This window comes from Notolabrus celidotus, chromosome 16 (assembly GCF_009762535.1).
Source record: "Notolabrus celidotus isolate fNotCel1 chromosome 16, fNotCel1.pri, whole genome shotgun sequence".
In the NCBI taxonomy this organism is placed as follows: Eukaryota; Metazoa; Chordata; class Actinopteri; order Labriformes; family Labridae; genus Notolabrus; species Notolabrus celidotus.
In genome coordinates, this window is record NC_048287.1 from 4,974,289 (window position 1) to 4,997,161 (window position 22,873).

The window sequence follows — 22,873 nt, forward strand, 5'->3', positions numbered from 1 at the left end:
AAACCTGTGTGACGACTACTGCACCACAGCTCCAGCTCATGGTATCCTTGTGTGTCGGCTCTGTGAGCTGCAGCTGTCAGCCCTGACTTTCTTTGAAAGTTTTGCCCCAAAGTAAGGCTACAAGTGATCTATTATTGACCACTTCATCTCAGACTGCTTCAACAACGAGGGTCAGTACATAGTTGGGTTTGCTTCGACACTGACCCTAGTAGAAGGATCTTTATTAACAATTCTAGACCAAACAACAGCAGACATGCCATCAGTAAGAGTCGCCACTTTGACAGTATTTGCGGTTTATTACCCAAGACATTTGGGTTGGTACTAGCACCAGTTCTTCTGGAGCGCTCACCATGTTTGTTTTGGTGTTTTTCCACTTCTGCATTCATCTGCACCTTCTCCCCTCAGACAACAGGCAGCCAATCAGCACAGCACCTCATTATCATAGTGTCCATGCCCTGTGTTGTGCCAGTTCACAAAGTTCTGCTCTTACAGACTAAAATGAACTTGTTTCACAGTCATTTTTTTTTTAGCTGCCCCAATATTCTTTTTCATTAGAGCCTCCTGTACTTCAGTCCCCAGCCTTCGGTCATTGGTTGTTATGTACGGCTCCTCTGGCTCTTGCTCTTTCTCTCTTCAGTTTCTCCGGTCCGTCCTCGCTCTCCCAGCCGTTCACCTGAGTGCTATTAGCACTCGTAGAGGGAGAGGATAGAGGCGGGCTGGGGCACACTGGGACACACTGAGCAGCACACTCATGAGGAGGGTTTGGTTTGTCTTCCCTTTACCTTTTTTTTTTTTTTTCCAAGCAGGTTTTATTATGTTTGTTGTGCTAGTTTAGGCTGGAGTCTTCTGGTAGTTTAGTTATCTGGTTTCTTTTTCCCTAGGTTTAGATTTTTCTACCTAGATAGTTTAGGGTGAGGTGCTGGGAGTGACGTTTCAATCTTGGTGTTTAATCATTATTTACATGTGGCGTCCCTTAGATCAGGGGTTGCCAAAGTGTGGGTGGGGACCCCCTTGGGGGTCGCGAGACACACATGGGGGTCGTGAGATGTCTTCTAGAATGTTTTTTTAAAAAGGTATCTTAAATTAGTACATTTAACCCATTATATTTAAAAATATTGCCAAAAATAGCTAAACTTAAATAAAACCTTGAAAATAGAAAAAGTAATGAGTTTTCTGACTTTCTTTGTTTCCAGATGACTCCTAAGTTTAGGGTTAGTGAACAGTAAGTTATCAAAAGCATCAGTAGCAGTAGATTAATTCATAACGGCACAGGAAACACAGACACATGCTCATATAGATAGACTGACTTTCTGCAGACCAGCTAAATCAGGGGTGTCCAAAGTTTTTTCAAAGAGGGCCACATATGATGTTGTCAGAATACCTCAGGGCCAGTGGCTCCTCCTGAGACTTAGGAATCCCAAAAGTTATACATGAAATATCTATTTAATAACAATCATTTTAAATTTTGTCTCAATAAATTAGTAACTAGGTAGTCCTCAGTTCTCCACAAGCCATGTACACATGAGCAAACGTTATCTTCTTCTGGAGGAAAATGTTTTTCATTAGGGTCCGGCAATGTGGGAAAAGTATTGTATCATTATTTTCCTATGGCAGGATCATGATCTAGATTCCATCACACTTCTTTTTTATGTGGTTTTTAAGACCTTTATGACAAGCAGGCAATATTTTAAGAACAAAATAATTATTTTCCTGAGTTCTGAACATTTTTGATGCACCAAATTTTGCCTTTTCTGCACAATTTCATAATTTGATCTTGTCTTGTGTCCTCTTTTGGGTCTTCTGAAGTTATAGTGTTCATCAAGAACATTTTCACATCATGATAAAAACATTAATTTGAAAACTTGTCAACTTTAAGAGTCCTTGTGTTTCTTCTTTATTGCCGTCTTGCAGAATTCCCAGTGCTTTGGCTTTAGACAGGGAGTCCATATGAAGCTTTTTGAGACGTTTCTGGATTGACTTTAGTTTTGTTTGTAGAAAAAAACTGTGATTAATTTCTTTGCTATAAATAACACAATTTAAGATGGAAGCTTGGGGCCATAAATAAATGGACCTTGGGCCGCAATTGGTCCCCGGGCCGTACTTTGGACACCCCTGGGCTAAATGAAGCCACATTAAATCACTTTGAGGGACAGTGGGGGTCGCAAGTCTTTGGCATCGCGGGCTGAAAAGTTTGGGAACCCCTGATTTAGATCATTGTTGCTTTGGATGCCGTAGCATTGACATTTCCTAAACAATGTAAATTATTATTTTCTACTACAGAATCATAAAATCAGTACGTACTGCTAGCCTAGTATAGCAGGCTATTTTAAAAACAGCCCCTGTTGCATGTTTAACCCTCCTGTTATGTTCGTTTCTCTGGAACAGCAATAATGTTCCTGGGTCAATTTGACCCAGGGCTTATTCAATTATACAAAAGTGTCAGAACCCCAAAATATCCCTATACACATTTTTTTTAATCTAATTATTAACTCCACCACTAACCATTGAAATCAATATTTAGTCCATTGGTGCTCTTTAATCCTCACAGATCATGGTTCAATGAGGATAACTCACTTGTTTTTTATTAAAGATTTATGTTAAAAAAATGTTTAATGTACATTGGAAAGACCTAAATATAAATACAATAGTTTTACATGACACAGATTTTTGTTTATGTTATATTACATTTTGAATTTTGATTTTTTTTATGAAGTGATTTTGATGAATTAACACGACTCATCTTCTGTCACATGCTGCCCAGATTTTTATGCTGTATTTAGCTGGTTTGGAAGGCAAATATTACCTAAAATAGCCTTTAAAAAGGGTCAATTTGACCCGCAACATATAAGGAGGGTTAATGGAAAAAAACAAAAGTAAGTCATTGGAAACGAGACAGGATTGTTTGTCAAGTTTAACTTTGTAACTTTGCTGGAAGCTATATCCATATTGTTTTTGTTCAATAAAGGCTGCACGTACCCTTCCACTACAATGTACAATATGATAAGTAGTATGCATATATGGTCTGTATTGTATCCTTGTGTTGGGGGACGCATCGCTATCAGCAATGAATCAAAAGGAAATATTCAATGGAAACTCATGAATTTAATATGTAAGAAGATTTGAGCCACAGGATTATAAAACACATCGAGTAACAGCAGGAGAACAGAGCAGCAGAAGACTAACAACAAAGAAAGAAAAATATGTGTGATGAAATATGCAAATGATGCAATCTGTGCACCAAACAAAAAAGACAAATTACAAGATATTTAGATCTAAAGCACACTCTGTTAGTTTTTAACTGAAAAATAAGCAGCCTGCTCCCCAGTTTGTTTGGGTTTTCATGGCTCTGACATATCAGACTAATTAGAGGCTGAGTATGCAAAACACTTTGGTTGATAAATGATCAGAAGCTCAGGATCTCAGAGAGAAACAATTTTACAGTTAGACACTCATTACCACCAAGGCCCATGCTTTACATATAACCCACTGCTTTCTAAACAATACACACAGAGTTTATGCTCATACTCTCTGGGAACAATCTGTCCGATCACACAACTCATTGTTATTGAGTATATCATAAAAGGCTGTGCCATAAACAGTATGTTTGTGCTTTACAGTAAAAACAAAGATCATGCATTAAGGGGCATTCCTGGGGCACAAATTATCTGTACACCATTGTTTACCAAAGGTGAGGTGCATTTCGACCAAAAGTTCAGGATCATGAACTCATCCTGAAGTAAAGGAGCGGGTAAGCCTCGGTGCTCTGATGTCATGAAGGACTATCCAGTATAAGGAGAGGGCTGAGGATGATATCCATATAAATACAAGAAAAATACTCATTTCCAGCAGACGTCAGAGGAGTCAGCGCTTCATTTACAAGTAAATAAGACTCCAAATCTAGATATCTCAACTATTTAAATAACATTCTTTGTGTTAGGGGCCATTTTCGTCTCACTAACGATATTTCACCGGAGCCAGCCATTGAGTTAATAGAGCTGGGCGGCTGATGGATTGCGCAACGTTCCCAAACACGGCGGCACCAACAAAAAAGTCACATGATTGACACCCATTAACTGCAGACCATCTCTTATGGCAATAAAAAGGAGTTCCACTCATCTGCAGTTCTGTTATTTGATGTGCTCTACATGCCAAAGTTGCAAGAGTTGCCTGCACACAAAGAGAAGTTCTGCAGACGGCTGGGCACAGAGCACACTGAATTAAGACTGATCAGTCTTGAACATTTTGAAACTCAAACTTTGGATGCATAACTTCTGAATACATTTTAACAACCTTCAAAGCCAGCATCCCATTTAGCGAGGCGTCACCAGGCTGCAAATCAGTCTGACATTTATTATAAATGTTCTTTCCAGTATCTTTAATAGTGAGAGACTTTTCCTGTTCTTTCTCTGCATGCTAGTTCCTCTTTTATTAGTTACTGTATAGATGCATTTTGACCAAGAGTTCCGGGGTCTTTTAGCCCCCAGAACTACTTTACCCTGAACTAAAAGGTTCCTGTGCCCCCATTGTTGTCTGTGTTTCGACCACGGGCTGAAGTCCCGGGTAGATTTTGCAAATCAGGCCAGTGGCTTATGGAGGAAAAAAAGTAAATGCACTACACCACCAGACCAGTAGAGGGCAGTAAAACAAAGACAAATGCCATTCATCACAGATGACACCATAGAAGCAGACGGACAGGCAGGTATCATTGTGAGCAACACAACAGTTAGCCTGTTAGCATGAAGAGACTCAGCTGGCGCTGTTTTAGATGGTGCTATATTTCATCACAGATGGATTCACTGAATCAACACGTGAGAGGAGATAAGCCCGAGTAACAAAGACGTTTCAACACGGCTTTAAAATCCTTTTGAACTCAAAAAGCCGTGGCAGAGATCGACCGGTGTTTTGGTTTAAACAGCGACCCTGTTAACTGGAGACTTTCAGCCGGATGCATCCCTCATAAACGTCTTTAGACGATCATTAAATATCTGATGAGGATATTTTGAAATCTTAATAAAAACTAAACTAGTTTGCATTCCCAGGAACTCCCTCTGTGTTTCAACAGCTGTGTAAACTCCACAAACACTGACACGTTCAGCTGAAGGTCTCCAGTTTACAGGGTCACTTTTAAAACCGTAACACCGGGAGAGACACATTCACGACGGGCTGAGAGGAGACTACTGTTACAAGCTGCTAAATCAAGAGAATCACAGCTTCTTCTTTTGAAAAGTACACACACATACAAAAAAGATAGAACAAATAAAAACTAATGAAAGAAAGAGAAATCAAGAGAATCACAGATGTGTGTGATGTTATTGTGGACGGCGTGCAGAATAAAAACGCTGCGGTTAATCTACCAATCAGACACGTTCAGCATTGCAGGCCCTGCCCCCTGAAAGTCCCAGGACCTTTAAAAAGTACTACCCCCCCTAGCAGGGGCTATTTAGTGGGGAGATTATCTACCCCTGAACTAAATTTAGACACTGGTTCCTCCAGTCGAAACGCACGTAGTTCCGGGGTAAAGTTCCTCTGGATGAAAAACGCCATAGGTCACTCCAAAGTAAGACTTGATCTGAACTTAATTGTCGTCATTCTTTGCTGTTTGTTTTTTCCTTTGTTATGGTCACCATTACTCCTGTAAGCCAGAGTGAAGCCTGTGTAACTGAATACTTACAGTGAAACTGAGACTCACTACAAACAGATAAACAGTCCATACTTTGCACGATCTAATGAGCCAAGAAATTATTGTTTTGCAGACATATTGTCACACTTAACCACTGGAATGAATCCAATAAAAGCGACGCTCCCACATTCAGAGTTAGTCCTTTTAATAATTAAAAAACCACAGGGTCGGTAAGAAAAGATTGCTTGGACGCTGACATAGAGACAAGACGAACTGGCACAGGAGGGAAGTAACTCAGGGATTAAATACAGAGAAGATATTGGGATAACAAGACACAGGTGAGACACATTAGGGCAATCACAAACGCAGGAACACAGGAGACAGAAGGGTAAGGGGTCTGCAATGAGAGACAAAAGGTAAACTACAAAATAAAACAGGAAACACAAGACATGAAACATGAGGCAGGTCAAAACAAACTAGACTACTTCCTAGTCTCGACACATATCTGGGGGGACAAACTCTCAAGTTCTTTATCCGACTGTGCTGCACAAGGAAAAGTCTTTGCTGTAAATGTTTATGGCTTACCGCTGGCTAAACTGGAATGTGCAGAAAGTGTACAAATTGCAGAGGATAAAATCAATAGTCATCCAAAGGTTTGAGGTTTTATGAAGCAAAGGGTCATTTCAAGTGAGCCAGTGAATCTAAGTTACCATAGATGGAAGTGCACTGGTGATCTGAGACTTCCATACAGCTTCACCCTGAGTATATAAAGCAGTAACTGCTGCTGTACACTGAGGCTTGTGCAAGGGAGCGTTTTAGCTCTTGAACACAAAGGCCACCACAACGGAGCTGCCTAATATGGGAAAGGAAGGGAGGAAGGGAGGGAAATATCTAATGGAACAGCTCATATTCAGTGAGGGAGTGTCCTACATAATCCACTTTTAAGAACCGTCTAAAAAAAGTAGCCCTGTGGCTACATTAACATTCTCTTATCACCCGGCTTTCATACTGATCTTCAGGGTGTGTAAGATTTTTGATTGGTCAAAACACCTTGACAATTTCTTGACTACAGTTATTAACTTTCACTAACATGAGAAACACTGGAGACAATCTTATCTGATCACACGTCATGTCAAATCAATCCACGTAAAAGAGTTCCGGCACATTTAGCTTCTGCCTGTTTGACACCATAGACCGTAAGGTGAGGTAAAACTGTTAGCTTCCATTAGCATTAGTGTTGTAACATGTTTTTAAAAGGTGCTATATATTTAAAATGTATTATTGTATTATTATTAATGGGTACTTATTTGTGGTAATGTACAAGTAAAGCGTGTCTTTAAAGTGCCCTGGTTAATGCATTCCAAGTAGTGTGAAAATAATTGCACACTACTGAGTTATGACCTGACTCAAGCCACACTTTTCATATTTCCAGAGATTATATGTAAACTGCTTTGGGAACTTGAGTGTGAAGTTAATGAAAGGTCACAGTGTTTTAGGAAAAAGCATAGTGAGGGTATTAAAGGGGCCTGACATTTTGGTGTTCAGGAGGCGTTCTTCAATTCCCACACTGTGTTTGATTCAGGGGCCAGTCTGTAATTTGGGCTCGTAACTTCTTCTTCCTCTCCACTACAGAGGACAAACCTCAGTTATTTGACCTCTGTTCTGAACTTTAAAATAGAAACATCTCAGCTCTAAAAACGAGGTGGTCTGTTTGCTCACAGAAGGCTCTCGCTGGCTTCGCCTTGTTTGAACAAAGTTTAGTTGGATTTTCAAAGTCACACACAAAAAAAATTGCACGTATTACTCCTCAAAGCACCTTAATTGACATCTTGTTGGCCTTCTGTCAGACCTCAAACATCCACTGGCCTTTAAAAGCACAGCAAAACCAGCAATTTAGATCATAACATCCCTGCAGAAACCCCCCACTCTTCAACAGCTCAAACATTTGATCCTGCAGCAGAGTAGAGCTGCTATTTTCTGGTTAACCAGAGTCAGAGATAACCTTTCCCAGTTCAAAACACCTTAGCCCAAGCAAATTATCAGTGTGTTTAGGTTGATCAGTTTTTCCTCAGGCTTCTGTGATGCAAGGCTGCAAAGCCACTGTGGCATTTATTCGTTTGAGATCTGAGTTCCTGCACTAATAAGAAATGCTCATAGGAAGAAGCCTTGATCTAAAGATATATGTGCGCTCCCTGCCCATTCATCCTTCATCTCAATGCCAAAGAAGCCTCATTGGGGCTGACACTCTGTCCGCTTTCAAAGCCAGGTTTTTTCAAAGCCTGCCTCTATCGCTGCAGAATCCAGGAAATGCTGCACCCGAGGAATTGATGTCTTTGTAGGTGAAATTCATCTATGGTAACAATCTTGGTGAAATGGCAGCAATGCTCCCCAGACCACTGTCTGAGAGATGACATTTTGTTGAACAGTATTTCATTCCTCATTATCTTCTCATGTTCAATCCATCATCTCTTCCTTTTCTCTCTGTGATGCACCCCTTTGCTTCTCTCCCCATCCCTCGGCCCAAAATATCTTCCTTCCTTCACATCGGACCTTTTTCTTCATTTCATCTCACATGTGATTCTATCACACGTGAGTACCTTTGATTCTTTGAAATGTGGCATCTTTGCAGAGCCTGGAAAAGCCCCAATCCTGTGACATGTCAAAGCTGTACCACTATGTGTCAATGACTCACCATAATGAGATATGATAATGCATGAGCATGAGCTGCAGAGTTTACATGTATACATTTAAAGCTTCAGGAGAAGATAAGCAGAGCACATGGATGTAACTCTTATTGTGGCCTGCATGTTCCATTATATTTTAACTGGACAGGAACAGTGTGAAGAAGATGCTAACGGGCTGCAAGGAGGAAGAGGAGCTTCAGTGGAGAGGTGCTCTGTAAACGTGTGGGTGGGTATTACTCCACTTTGGTTCCTTTTGTCAATATTTCTGCATTAAAACATATTCTTACCTGGCTTCTTACTGATCTTCCAGCTTGATTCTGATTGGTCAAAATCCCTTGACGGCGGTGATTAACTTTCACTCACAGGAGCAACACCAGAGGTTGTTTAACTTGTCTTGTCTTGAAATAAATTGTGTGAAGTAAAAATAAACACAAGTTATGTCATGCTACTTAAATATATGCACAAAGTGAAAGGGCTTGGTTTTTAATCTGAGACAGAGAAAGAGAAAGAGAGATGAGTTCAGAAGACTATACTTCATTTCATCAAAGCATTTACTGTTTCTTATCTTTAATGAAACCACTATCATTTCCATTTGGCTGTGCTTCAATGGAAACTGCAACTATGCAGGACCCTGAAACTGTGACAGCTACAGTTGCTTGAAAAATTGTGAAACCGTGCACTAAATTTGATGAATACAGTGCTTATCAGACCTCAAATGAGACAAGAATAAGGTTTGAAAACAAAAGGCGCTGCTATAGTTGAGTTTTTTCTGTGAAGAAAAATCCTTTTGAACTTGATTTTTGAGATCTGACATCAAGGCGTTAAACCTCTGAAAAGAGCAACAGAGCTTCAGAGGGGAGGGGGGGTTTCAGCCGGTGGGGGTGGGGCATGTGCTGGAGGAGTATAGTTTTCCTTTCATTGTTAAAAGCTGTTCGCCATCCAACCCTGAATATCATAGACATCTGGCAAGAGTAGAGGATCTGGTTTGGTCGCTGACTTAAAGGGGAGGTATAGCTGGGTGGCATCACCATAACAATTTTGATTTTGATTTGATTTGATGTCTTTATTTCGATCATGTAAAAGTAAAATAGAAAAAAAAAACATGTAAGTAAAATAGAAGAAATAGTTATACAAAAAAAACCCAAATCAGTTCCATTAGCAAACACAGTAACATTTTACTTTACATGTGCGAAAAGGAGTACGAAGAAGTTAAAACTTATCTAATCCCCTTGATTCACTATTTTCTGGCATTATACTAGAGCATTCCAACAAAACAAATCTTCATATCCTATCTTCATATTTACACCTACAGTCAAAAGTAAACCCCACATGATTATCAACGCTTGTCTTCCTCCTTGTACCTCATGAAAATTATTTCTTTATACTTCTTCCTGAACTGGATTATGTTTCGTCATTGCTGTAGCTCCATATTGAGTCTGTTCCAAAGTTTTACTCCACAGATTGAAATACAAAAGCTTTTCCTTGTGATGCAAACACTCACCACCTTTAATCTTAACTTCCCTCTTAAGTTATAACTCCCCTCTCTTTCAAAGAACAATCTTTAAATGCTTCTTGGCAGGAGATTTTTCCTTGCCTTACACACAATTTGTGCAGTTTTAAAATCTACAAAGTTATTTAATTTCAGTATTTTGGATTTCAGGAACAGTGAATTTGTGTGTTCACAGAAATCAACATTCTGAACTATTCAGATGGCTCTTTTCTGTGGTGCTGACAGTGGTTGCAGTGAGCTTTTACAAACTTCAGTACAGTAGCTGAGATATGGTGAAATAAGTGAAGAGTAGAGAATAAGTAGTGATTTATGATCCAGAATATTCTTGGCTTTGGCGAGACAGCTTCGAGACAGCTTGGATTGGATGTGTTTTATGTGATGTTTTCAGCAAATTTTTTCATCTACAATGAAGTGAGATATTTTGATCCCAACAATTGTTCCTGTGGAGGAATATACCGTTGTGACCCAAAGATGAGGTGTGGTCCTTGGTGTCAGATTCTGGTGCTGTGTCAGCGTATGACAGTTTTTTTATTTGTGGAAACACTCTTGAGCTCAAATGGGGTACAAGTAAGCGGCAACCTCTGGTCTTAAAGGTGACATATCATGCAAAATGGACTTTTTAATGGTTCTCTACCTGAAATATGTTTCCCTGGCATGTCTACAAACCCCCCGAGAATGAAAAAAATCCATTCTGCCCCTGTTTTGATTTCTCCACCTTTCTGTAAATGTGTGTGAAACGAGCCGTTTCAGACTTCCGTGTTTTTGTTACGTAACAACAATATCCGGTCTGTCACAGAGTCAGAGCTCAGAGCTTGTTCAGCCCATAGACTGTATAAAATAATACTGAATCCCCCCTCCATTTTTCATTACCTGCACACATGTGTGCTAACAAGGAGCTTAGGAGGGAGGCATGCTAGTTGGAGGCTGTCTTAATAAACACAAAGGTCGGTTTTACTCCCCACGTCTGCAGATTTGAAGATCTAGTGGATGAATTTTATTTGTCATGGATAAGTGCTAGCGCTAGTTAGCATAGCTACATAGCTACATGTTCATAGCTGTGTACCAAGACACACGTTGACATACTGACAAATACAACAACAAGAAACACTAAATCTGTGACCAATCTTTCATAAAAGGTCCCTCTGCCAGAAAGGCAGAGGTCGGTTTTACTCCCCACGTCTGCAGATTTAAAGATCTAGTATCGTGTTTATAAAGCTGGTTATATTCAGCCAACATGTAAACATTAGATCAACGTGCTGGAGAGCCGAGACCACATCCACTTCCTGAGGGGGCGTGGTCAGAGAGAAAACAGAGTGTTCTGAGGAGGAAGAAGAGGGCTTTTCAGGCATGTCAAAATCTGATTTCAAAGTGTTTTTTTGAGCATAAACTTATAAGACATGTTTTGGGGACCTCTTAGACCAATATATATTGATGAAAAAAGCGTGATATGTCACCTTTAAAATATGAAGCCCATGAGGAAGTGCTAAAAACAGCAGTTCATCGAGCGTCCACTTGAGGCTGGCTCCAGAAACACTGGAAACCACATACACACCCATTCAAAGAGACAATCTTTACAGCAGAAATAAACATGTTTACAACCTGGTTCACAAAATGGTTTAGGTCTGAGTAGCTCATTTCTCTCTTGGCACACACTGTATGGGGTGAATTTTTTTATGACTCGAAATTTTCAAAGGTATTAAAATTACGAGATGTGCCCAAATAAGGTCCTGGCTGACTCGATTGACAGTTGGGAACACTGTAGCTGTTAGCGAAAAGGCTAAAGGTCCGCCTCTTTACCTCACACTAGCTCTGAATAAGTTTGGTTGAGTTCAGCATTTCCAATATGGCTCCCGCCGACGATTGGCCTCAGAACAGCGCTTCAGAAACAGATGGGTGACATCATGGATACTACATCCATGTATTGTATAGTCTATGGGTACAAGTTGCACTTTGAAGAATTTTTCCAAAAATAAAAATCAATACAGGGATCACTTTTATGAAATTCAGCATAACAGACTGCTGCCACATCTTAGTGACTATATCCCTTCATTTCTTTTGGACTCTAAGGGTTTGAATACAGCAATAATAATACATCTCAGGAACAACCTTGGCCATTATTGCAGAACTGAACATCAGATTTAAGGATGTATTAATTCTTTTTGTGATATCTGGAGTATTTTGTGCTGGAAGAACACAAATACTGAGGGCTTAGGTCTACACAACCAACTTTATGATACACTTGTCCATGATGAATCATTACAGATGCTCAATGCGTGTAGGGAGCAGTCACAAGATCAATCCTGTGACCATGATGAGGAGAGGGAAGTTTATAGATGGAAAAGCATCAGAAAAATAAAGAAAAACGCATGAACATGTTTCTACTGTGGGTACAGTAAGGTACACAGTGACATACGAAGCACAGACACTACAGCACATTACCTTTACACAAAGAAACAAATATAAAAAACACTGAACAGGTATGAGTGAACTGAAGTAAAGTACAGTAATAATTATAAAACTATTTAACTGGACAGCTGAGAGGAAACCTGAAAGGTAAGTAGGACTTAAGTTTGAGCCTTGAATAACTCTCTGAAGGAGCTGGTTCCACCTCTTTATTTACTGTACATTTTAAATTCCTCAGCCATTAGCTTCTCCATTAAACACCATTATATACTTCCCTGGGGTGTCTTGATTGTACTTTAATCCATTTTAAAGCTGCAATTTCAACCTTTTTTTATTGTACACCTCCACTATAAAGTAATCAGTTCCCTGCCCCTGATCACACAGTGTATAAGAGTTATGAGCAGCACAGCTGAAAAACATCCACTCTCCCTCTTAATTTTACTTACCTCTAATTTTTCAGAATAGTTTCATTCATCTTAATAATAAAAGCCACAGAAGGACTCTTTTTTTTTTTAAAGTAGAGCTAGAATAATAAAAGTGAGAGTTAAGTGTAGAGATCTTTGCACCTATACGCTGAGATTGAACCCACCTGCACAAAGATTATCATCAACACTCATCAACATTTTACTTTACTGAAATACAACTGAATTTTCACAAAAACAAAACAAAGCTGAAGCTGTATTTTATGATCAAAAACCAAACAGAAATAAAACAAAATGACCGAGAAAACATCCTTACTTTTCATCTCTGACACAAGCAACCCTGACTGACATCCTTTATGGTGCGTCAGGAGCATAGACTGTATAAATAATGGACGTAGTATCCGTGACGTCACCCATCTGTTCCTGAAACGCTGTTCTGAGGTCAATCGTTGGCGGGAGACATATTGCTGCTGTCGAGCGATTGTGATGTAAAGAGGCGGGCTTTGAGCCTCCTAGCTAACAGCTTCAGTGTTCCCGCCTGTCAGTCATGTCCTCATTTGGGCAAAAACTCGTAATCTTAATATCTTCTGATAGAGAAATTAGCTATGTACCCCCAATCAGTTTTTTGAACCAGACTGTAAACATGTTTATTTCTGCTGCAAATATCGTCCTCTTTGAATTGGTGTGTATGTGGTTTCCGGTGTTTCTGCAGCCAGCCTCAAGCGGACGCTCTATGAATAGCAGTTTATAACACTTCATCATGGGCTTTATATTTTGACAGCTGTGGAATCTCGCTTAATTTCCTATTATACTCATGCATTTTTCTTGTTATATTCATGTATTCTCTCTTAATAGTTATATTCATATGTTTTCTTTTTGTATGACTTTTTGTAAGCTTGTAAGCTTAGGGGATTTCTGGCTACCAATGCCACGCGTTTTATGCTAAATGAATAACCATATGTGTGCATATTTATAGTCTTCTATGCATGGTGGCTTATAGGTCACAAGACTGATGTATGTCTCCATTGTTCCCGTGTGCTATAGCTCTAATCGACACCCTTTACCCTTAATTGCAAACCACACGCTTCCCTCCTCCCCAGTGCACGAAGAGATGTATAAATAACTGAATGTTTCTCTAATCGGACAGAGAACTTCGGATGCTCCATGAGTACGCTGTAACTTCTCTCTCACGCTGCGTGAATAAACTTTGTGTGTAAACTTTTATACTGAGTTTGAAGCCTCATTTCTGGTCACTGCTCCGCTGGACGATCGCCTCATGCCGGGCCACGCCACCACACAGCGGAGATTGCCGCTTGGACAGGAGCAGTGCCAGGAGGGGTAGAAGACACACCCACTCACCCATAAGGACATATCACCATCTGATGTTATGTCAGAACTGTCGCAGAGTTATCTGTGGCGAGCTGTTCTTGTGTGAGATGATCATTGTGTTACCACAGTGAGCATGTCAGATAGAAAGCTAATTATCTTGTGGACTAATGAAATGAACGTAGGAGAATTAAACGCAAAACCTCATCAGCCTCATCCAGAGACAGTGGATTGGTGGCATTCGCAACCAGTGAACCAGGGGTATTAGCTTCAGGTTAATGAACATGCTTGTAACAGAAAATGATTGAAGTGATAAGCACGCTAGTGCTAGCCATGGTTAGCTTGCCCGCTACAATCGTCCACATCGCTACTTTTGGAGCGACTCAGGCTATTTTAAGATCCCGAGAAGAAAAGAGCTGCACCAGGAGTCTTTCACAAAGAGAAAGTGCTTGTTAAGTAACACTGCTGAACCAAACTGGATACACTACGAGCTAGAGCTAACCTACAGCTAAAGTTAACAGCTCACTTAAATTGGAAAAATCTATCAACCAAACTACTGGCAGGGACTAAAAACTATCTTCCTAAATTCTGGAAACTCCAAATCCTGAGTTATGCGCTAAATCAGTCGATGCTAACAGAATGATCCAACCACTAAAGTCACAGTCACTATCAGGCTGTGTTGTTCTCCTAGTCCACTTCACTCCTCCCAGATTACTGAGCCAGGTGAAGTGTTTTTAATAGACTCTAATGACGAAGGCGTCCCCAAACTGATTAACAGCATTACTAAATACTCATATAAATTGTAGAAAGCACACTTTGCTGGATAAAAATGAAGGGAGTTAGGTGATATGGGATAAGAAGACATCATTTGTGGATACTAAACAAACACAAGAACATCTCACAAGAGACAAAAGATCTACAGTTTCAAAAAAACGTCATTTAAGATTGTGCCTTACATACTAAGTTCATTCATTTAGACTGAAAACACTGTCTTTACATAACATTCAGTTGTTTGGGGGCCTCTGCAATCGGTGGACCTCTGCATTGTGTTGTGATTGGGAATATTGATGCTGTGACGATGGATTCTCTTTCTTTCTGCACCTCTGTTTATTCTGGCACAGACACAGACAGCCATATAAATATTGCAGGGAGCTCCAACTCCTTTCCCACAGGGGTACAATCCAAAGGGGAGAGGGGAGGAGGTTAAGTAAATATAAACTAGCACAGAAGAAGAAATCCACTGGAAAGAGGGGTCGCACATCAAAATACTGACATACAACAGAGTTTCAAGGTCCTCTAAGTTACAATTTATCAATTGCAATGTGAAAATAATTTACGGGGCTGGAGGCGTTAAAGGACTTATTGAAACGTGTGTATCCATTTGTGGTACTGACAAAGTACTGACCAATTATTATCAGCTGCCTTTCGTGTATGCAGAAAAAAAAACGGCCTGTATGTAGAGCAGAGGCAGGCAGAACACAACCCATTGTGACCCAATGACGCCCCTGCTTCCATCAGCTTTAATTTGACATCGGTTTACTTATCTCTAAAAGAAGATATCAGCATACAGGTACAGCGAACAGTCCAGTCTGCTGCAAAAGTCAAGATTTCCTGAGATCCTGTAATGTATAAAAAAAAATGATGGATCCAACCTCCATCTAACAAAGTGACAGTGTGGAAGATGTTTTCTTCTCCTGTTGAAGACAGACCTGACAAAGCTGGCATTTCTTCTTTTAGCTTATATGTTTTTTCAGCAAACAAAAGACCAACGTTAAAAGTAAATCACAGGTAAAACTGTTTTTAAAGGTTATAAAGCTGAAGTAAGCCAGAGTGAGTGGTTTTAACAGTGAAACTAAGACTCACAGGAGACATGTGTATCGGTGCTCTTCTTGTGCATGTAATGAAAAAGCGGCAACCTCCGCTCCGGCCGCGAGAAATAAAGAGAATGCGGAAGTGTTAAAACTGCAGTTCCTCGAGTGTCCACTTGAGGCTGGCTCTAAAAGTACTGGAAACCACATACACACCAATTCAAAAAAAGCTGATCTTTACAGCAGAAATAAACATGTTTACAGCCTGGTACAAAAATGAGTGTAGTCTGGATAGTTCATTTCTCAATTAGCACACACTGTACGGGGGTGAATTTTTTCATAACGCAGCAATTTCAAAGTTATTGAGATTACGAGTTTTCCAATGAGAGGCACAGCTGACTTGATAGACAGGAGGGAACACTGTATCTGTTGGCGAGAAGGCCAATGGCCAGCCTCTTTACCTCACACTAGCTAAACAGATGTTAGGTGGAGTTCCCGCTGACGATAGGCTTCAAAACAGCGCTTCAGAAACAGATGGGTGACGTCACAGATACTACGTCCATTAAATATCCAGTCTATGGTAATGGACCAAGAAAGTACAGCTTTTATTTTGTAGAGGGTATTGGCTTTGCTTTTGATATAAACAAACTGTCGCTTTGAAAGTTGCTGATTGGACTGTGACAGTCTTAATTGGCAGTTTTTCATCACCAACGACTGCCTACACTGGAAATATGGTGAAGTTGTTCCCAGAGGCTTAGATTGCCATTGGACTATAGCAAACAGGTTCTGAGAGTGGGTCGGACATAAGTATTTAAAGGTGACATATCACGCTTTTTTCATCAATATATATTGGTCTAAGAGGTCCCCAAAACATGTCTTTAAAGTTTATGCTCAAAAAAACACTTTGAAATCAGATTTTGGGCATGCCTGAAAAACCCTCTTCTTCAGTCCTCCTCAGAACACTCTGTTTTCTCTCTGACCACGCCCCCTCAGGAAGTGGATGTGCCTCGGCTGTCCAGCACGTTGATCTAATGTTTACATGTTGGCTGAATATACACGGCTGCTCAGAGATCATGTTACTTCAACCCTCTGAATCTGATCCAGAATCTGATCCTGACGGAGAGGCGCCTGTAGCAGGACCTTTCTGAAGGATTGGTCACAGATTTAGTGTTTCTTGTTGTTTTATTTATCAGTACGTCGACGTGTGTCTTGGTACACAGCTACGAACATGTAGCTATGTGGCTATGCTAACTAGCGCTAGCACTTATCCATGATAAATAAAAATCATCCACTAGATCTTCAAATCTGCAGACGTGGGGAGTAAAACCGACCTCTACCAGAAAGGCAGCAGGACCTTCTATGAAGGATTGGTCACAGATTTAGTGTTTCTTGTTGTTTTATTTGTCAGTATGTCGACGTGTGTCCTGGTACACAGCTACAGCTATGAACATGTAGCTATGTGGCTATGCTAATTAGCGCTAGCACTTATCCATGACAAATAAAAATCATCCACTAGATCTTCAAATCTGCAGACGTGGGGAGTAAAACCGACCTTTGTGTTTATTAAGACAGCCTACAACTAGCATGCCTCCCTCCTAAGCTCCTTGTTAGCACACATGTGTGCAGGTAATGAAAAACGGGATTCAGTATTATTTTATACAGTTTATGGGCTGAACAAGCTCCGAGCTCTGACTCCGTAACAGACCGAATATTGTTGTTACGTAACAAAAACACGGAAGTCTGAAACGGCTCGTTTCACACACATTTACAGAAAGGTGGAGAAATCAGAACAGGGGCAGAATGGATTTTTTTCATTTTCGGGGGGTTTGTAGACATGCCAGGGACACATATTTCAGGTAGAGAACCATTAAAAAGTCCATTTTGCATGATATGTCACCTTTAAACATGTCAGCATAGTACTCACAACACTTAAACTATTTCAATTTTGAGCTTTTAACTTTATAATGCTGATAAAAATAACGCTGCAAATTGAGAATATAGGTAACACACAATGGGCTGGCAGTTATTCAGTATTAATTAACGTTTAAAAAAAAGATTTTTAAAACATGTAAATAAGGTTTTTCTTCAGGAGCCAAGTGTGTGCAAATATTAAGCAGACCAATACAAAAATAAGGTAAATAATAGTCAAACACAGATTAACAACAGATTGTCAAATAATTAGCAACGCAAAACAGACTTTTAGATAAAACAATTAGAGTCTTTTATTTTCTAGATTTGGGAAGCGGAGAAAGAGGAGTTTTTTTTAATCGGGCTATGAAGGGATCCGTGATGAGAATGGTGATTATTAGAGGTGTGCTTTTATTAGTTAGCTAGAACATGTCCAAGGCATTAAAATGAACAAGAAATTGAAGAAAACAAGGTTGGTCTAATATTTTTCTTTCCATGGCTTTACATACACTACTATATAGCCTGGATTACAATAGGTAAGCGTACATTTCAGTCAAATATGAAATGACTTCCTGAGAGTTTTGCTGATAAGATGAAGTATGTCATTATTCCATTCTCAATAGAAGGGTTTCTTTGATGAATTCAAATCTAAGCTAAATCGCTATATTATATGATGACAGGTACATTTATGAGAGGTGCTATTTGAAATTCCAGATATGATACAATTAAAATGCACAATCCTCAACGCATATTCTTACCACGAATCTTCAGAGCTTATATATCACTCACTGAACAAAATGTGATTGACAATTTTCCATTTCATTAAATCGGATAGATTTGAGAACTAAGCCTTTGATAGCATGAAGCCAAGAAAAGACAGAAAAGGATTTTAACTGTGATAAGCCACAATGATGAATTCCATTATTCATTAGACGTTTGATTAGTTTATCTGAAAGCATTTTTTTGGGTTGTTGGGCAAAGACGGCTCAAAAGACTACAACAGATTGGAGATCATTCATTTGGAAGAGGATCAGCAAGAATAGATGGCACCATCAGTGACATAAAATGATCCCACTAATAGAAAGCATTAAAGTGTCATTAGCCTCATCATCCAGCTTTACAGTCTCAAACACATTATCATCTGTCTACCACTGTATGTCAAAGCATTCCTCACGCATGGACTAACAACCAACTGTTACTTAGGGATACGAGCATTATCTCTTACTCTGAACCTGAAGTGTGACACATGCTGCACCCAAGTGTTAACATAGCCGTGATAATTACCACATGCTGTGAGCAATGAGGGATGAGTGATGTGAAACAGTGATTTAAAAGCTGTTGGTGTTGAACACAACCGTAGAGGAGGATGCACACGGTTCAGTCAAAGCATATCAGCACATCAAAACTATGGAGCAGATAACAAGATTTGAAACCCGTGGAGTGTCTGCAGTGATCCAAGCCATTCTTTGTATCCTGAGCCTGATCTTGTGATGTTGAGGAAATGATTGCTCTGTGGTATTGTTTTCACCTTCTCTCTTTCTATTGTGCCTCTGTTCTTGCATGTTTCTTTTCTTCCTCCTTTCAGTCACATCAAAAGCAGCCTTTTCCGCTTAATGGGCCATTAGTTCTGCTCTGAGTCTCTGTCAGAAACTTCCCTGCACTTCTCATCTTGTGGATTCACTCTTGTGTTTCAGCAGCAACACAGTAAAAGAGGCAGACCTGTGATTCTTGTAAGGGGAAGGAGAGAAAACAGATGTGATTGAATCTTTCATTTACAACAACAAGCCAGACGATTTGTACATCCCTGTTCCTGTCTGAGATTTTGCTGAGGATATTTTCAATTTGTGCAAAATGGAAACAAGGCTTGATGGCTTGGGATTCAAGAAAGGCAAAAATACAACCCGTGTTTCAAAAATGTTAAAACGCGATGTAAAATGTGTGTAAAAACCATAGACTGTATAATATATGGACGTAGTATCCGTGACGTCACCCATCTGTTTCTGAAGCGTTGTTTTGAGGCCAATCGTCAGCGGGAGCCATATTGCTGCTGTGGAGCGATTGTGAGGTAAAGAGGCGGGCTTTAAGCCTACTAGCCAGCAGCTACAGTGTTCCCGCCTGTCACTCAAGTCAGCTGTGCCTCTCATTGGAAGACTTGTTATCTCAATATCTTCAAAATTGCTGCGTTGGAGAAACTTCAGAGCTAAACTGGAGAGCAGGAGAGATTCCCACGTTACCTGGTGGTGCAGGTGTGTAAACTGTGAGCTAATTCCCACAGTTTACACACAATGAACTGAGAAAACATCCAGCTGTCACAAGTAAGACTTAACAACAGTCCCTCTAGACCAGGGGCGTCAAACTCATTTCAGTTCAGGGGCCACATACAGCCAAAGTTGATCTGAAGTGGGCCGTATCAGTAAAATCATAACACAATAACCTATAAATAATGAAACTCTAAATGTTTCCCTTTGTTTTAGTGCAAAAAAGTACATTCTGAAAATAATAATAATAAACTATCTTTCTACAAAAACAGCTGTTGTATTTTTGGCCATGATGAGTCTCATAGTGTGTTGAATATTTTACTCTTTAAGCCCTGAAACCAGCTGCAAACACACCAAACACACAGGTTATCCATTCACCTGACACACAGAGTGTAATGTTTGCAAAAGAACACAATAATTATAATAATGAAGAAGGTAAAGTTGACTATTTTGGACCCCTCAGCTCCAGCATGAACAGTTAGCTTGCTGAACAGTGTTGTATGCAGGGATGTAGTGCTAGTAGTGACGGAGCGTACCTGACCACATGTATGGTCAGCACGCGCACGATATGTGGCTCCTTTCCAAGCATGTGGATCCACCGTTCAAATGTGACAAATGTACATACACGTAAACTTTAGTGCTAACTGGATGATGAAGCAATCTAAAAATTCTTCATGAATTTCAACCAGATTATGCAAAAAACAAGTAATCTATTTTCTCACTTTGAGAAAAAAAGTCCCGGAGCACTGTTCAGGCGCGCTCCATCAGCACCATGATTTTATGTGACCCCCAGAAGACAAATTTGAAATATTAGTTGCTTTTATTTATAAAAAATTACAGAGAAGCAATTTTTTTTACTTTGCAAAGTCATCCAGCGGGCCAGATTGGCGCCTCTCATGGGCCGGTTTTGGCCTGGGGGCCGTATGTTTGACACCCCTGCTCTAGACCGTCCCGCTCCTGTTAACCTTTTTTATCCTGTACCGTCCCAATCACATGATTAATTGCAAATTTGACTCCCATCCCGCAGGAATCCCATAGGATTCTCTGAAATATGTCAGCCTCTATGTTGTAATACTTGCAGAATGTGGTTTTGCATTGTCTTTCTGGAATATGTTAGGTCCTCCCCATAGACTGTATAAAATATGGACGTAGTATCCGTGACGTCACCCATCTGTTCCTGAGAGCTGTTTTGAAGCAAATCGACGGCAGCAGCCATATTGGTAATGCGGAACTCAACTAGGCAGAGTGTGACGTAGTGTGAGCCCCTTAGCCAATGGCTGTGTGTTCCCGACCGGGAGACACGTCAGTCATGTCCTTATTTGGGCAAAACTCGTAATCTTAATATCTTCTGAACCGTCACGTTAAAAAAAAATTCACCCCCCTTACAGTGTGTGTCATTAGAGAGATTAGCTTCATAGGGCCAAGCCGTTTTTTGAACCAGGCTGTAAACATGTTTATTAATGCTGCAAAGATCGTCTTTTTCCCATTCATATCTATGTAGTTTCCGGTGTTTCTGCAGCCAGCCTCAAGCGGATTCTCGATGTACTGCAGTTTATAGCACTTCCGCATTGGCTTCATCGTTTGAGACCGGAGTTTGCCGCTTGGTCCTCCCTGAAAAAAAACATTATCTGGATGTTCTTTGATGGTGCAATCACAGATTCGTCAACTATGCTATTGACTCTTATGCATCCCCATACCATCACGGATGCTGGCTTATGAGAAGACAAGTGGTCTTTCTCCTTTTTACAGTCGAAGAGAAGGCATCTATGATCCCCAACCACACACACAAAAAACAGTGTTTGACCATACAAACCCCAGTGTTACATTTGTTCACAGAAAAAATTAAGAATGAAGTTTGCTGCCGTGTGATTGGAATTATGTTGAACTAGGTCCCTGTGGGCAGCTCCACCACGTCCTGGTGATCTTGAGACCTCTCCTCCTTACATATTATGAGCACTGAATACCATAAGTGACTCAGACATTGATCCTGTCCGTGACCACATTATCATGCACAGACACTCCACCCTTGTCTAGGTACACACTGTCTCTGTCAGGTATAAACCTGTAATGCATGGACGAGTGGGCCATTTCATGCATGGATACACAGCAAGTATTAGCATCTCAACCTGATGGCTGGCTCAGATGCCCCCTATTTAATGCCAAGTAACACTGATTTCTCTCTTTGATTGGAAGACATATATATATATATATTATATTATATTTTCTAGCTCTTCCCCAGTCAGAACTAAAGAAGCCTTTCGGAGGAGAGGTGAAACATTTCAAGAATTTCTACCAGTCCAGTTGCCTTACAGATCAAGCTTTGGATTACCATGACCTGGGTGACTGAGAACCTTCACAGATGTAAAACTATGAAGCATTTTCATTTAGCTCTGCATTTCATCTTAGGTGGCTTGATACTTCAACTCCACCACCTCCTCTCACAAATCAATCACCAATCAGCTGCTGGTATTTGTGCGTCAGAGGATTTCCTACGCATTGGCAGGCACTTAGCTGCCACATGTGGATACAAGCACCATCTTTCATCTGTTGAACATGAAGTGTGATACATGCTACACTGGAGTGTGAACACGGCCTTGATAATTACCACATGCTGTGAGCGATGTGTAGTGTGTGATGTGAAACTGTGATTTAAATGCAGTCCAGTCAAAGCTTCTCTGGAGTTCAGAACCACGGAGCAGATAAGAAGAATGATAGAGAACTAAGAGCCGGTCCCTCATGAGAGTCTGCAGATATGCAAACTCATAGGAAGCTGCCTCTGTCAAGGAGGTTAAGTCATTATGAGAGGGTGGAGCTGGAGAGGACACGGCCACTTACAGGTGAAGTGAGTATCAGTGATTATCTCTTTTCAATGACAGCTGTCAGTGGCTGGGATTTGCTATGGCATCAGGTGAACATTTCGTCCTTGAAGTCCAT